Source organism: Arachis ipaensis, chromosome B07 (assembly GCF_000816755.2).
Source record: "Arachis ipaensis cultivar K30076 chromosome B07, Araip1.1, whole genome shotgun sequence".
NCBI lineage: Eukaryota > Viridiplantae > Streptophyta > Magnoliopsida > Fabales > Fabaceae > Arachis > Arachis ipaensis.
In genome coordinates, this window is record NC_029791.2 from 33,118,169 (window position 1) to 33,119,814 (window position 1,646).

A 1,646-nucleotide genomic window follows, 5' to 3' on the forward strand; every position below is an offset into this window, starting at 1 on the left:
ATTTAATTATAGATATTTTTCATGGTAATTTAAATTTACATTTTTTTAAATAGAAAATTCAAAAAAAAAAATAATTGACTGCATCCTTTTGTTGATTACCTAAAAAAATGGTTTTAATAATACAAATAGCTATATGTAGTTTTCATTTTACTTTGTATTAATAATACAATTAGGTTTAAAAAAATTTCATTTTTATGTTATAAAAAACTTCAATAGGCATTGGATTCGATGGTCCTAGAACGTTTGGACCATTAAATGGTCCTATAACAAAACATATTTTTTAAGTTTTTCAATAATGGTTAAATAGTCCATTTCTAATTTTAATTAATATGAGGTTTCGTCTCTGTCCAAAGAATACTCATTCTTATTCCACGAATAATAGACATGTTATTTTAAAATGTGTAAAACCATACCTTTAAATTCTTTTGACACAATCCACACCCTTTCTTAAAGAGAAAAATCTCTTTCAACATGTAAGTTGGCAAAGGGTTAGATGGTCCAAAATATTTGGATCATTAAATGGTTTTATAACAAAATATATTTTTTAAATTTTTTAATAATTGTTTAATAGTTTTTATTTAATTTTAATTATAAATTATTTTCATATATTTTATTTAATTATAAAAATTATTTTTTATTTTATAAATTATTATTTTATCATTTATCTATTATGTTTGTTAATAATAAAAAACAAAAACAATAACGAATTAGATCTTCCATTGATCATAATAACATTTTGGCAATTCCAATCGATTAAAAGTTTATTTTTGATCCATTACATTCGTCGAGAATTTTGAAATCGTGTTTCTTAAAAAATGAATCATTTGGATTAACAAAACAATCGACTGAATTTCAAGTTTTCCATAACTTAATCGATTGGGTAATATGAAAATTTATAAACCATTAGTCACGGCGTGATTCAAAATTTATAAAAAGATATGAAAATTGAGAACGGCGCGATTCAAAATTCAATCGATTGGATTATCCTACCAATCGATTGAATGCAGAAAAAAATTTATTTACGTCACATTTCAATCAATTGAATGATCATATCAATCGATTGAATTGAAATATACCATTAGTCACGTACAAAATTCAATCGATTGTATTATCATATCCATCAATTAAACCTTCATATATCATTTTAATAGTGGCCTTTTGGGTAATATAAACAATCGATTGAATTAAAAAAATCCACCTTCTAGTCATCGTTCAATCGATTGGGTAATATGACCAATCGATTAATTTTTACGAAAACCATACTGCCTTGCAACTTTCAATCGATTGTTTTGTGGTAACCTGAAGTCCAATCGATTGAGTTATGGAAAACCTGAAATTCAATCAATTGTTTTGTTAATCCAATCGATTAATTTTCTAAGAAACATGATTTCAAAATCCTCGACGGACGTAATAGATCAAAGATAAACTTTTAATCGATTGGAATTGCCAAAAAATTATTACGATCATTGGAAGATCTAATTCGTTATTGTTTTTGTTTTTTATTATTAACAAACATAATAGATAAATGATAAAATAATAATTTATAAAATAAAAAATAATTTTTATAATTAAATAAAATATATGGGATTAATTTGTAATTAAAATTAAAAAAAAAACTATTTATCGTTATTATTATTTTTTTATTA

At 23.1% G+C, this 1,646-nt stretch overlaps 1 long non-coding RNA gene across 1 annotated transcript; it reads right to left on the reverse strand.

Moving 5' to 3' along the window:
• Positions 1,252-1,390, reverse strand: LOC110264554. Its single transcript, XR_002350729.1, has 2 exons — positions 1,331-1,390; positions 1,252-1,299 (listed from the first exon to the last, which is right to left on the reverse strand). It is a non-coding gene; the product is annotated as an uncharacterized LOC110264554 (long non-coding RNA).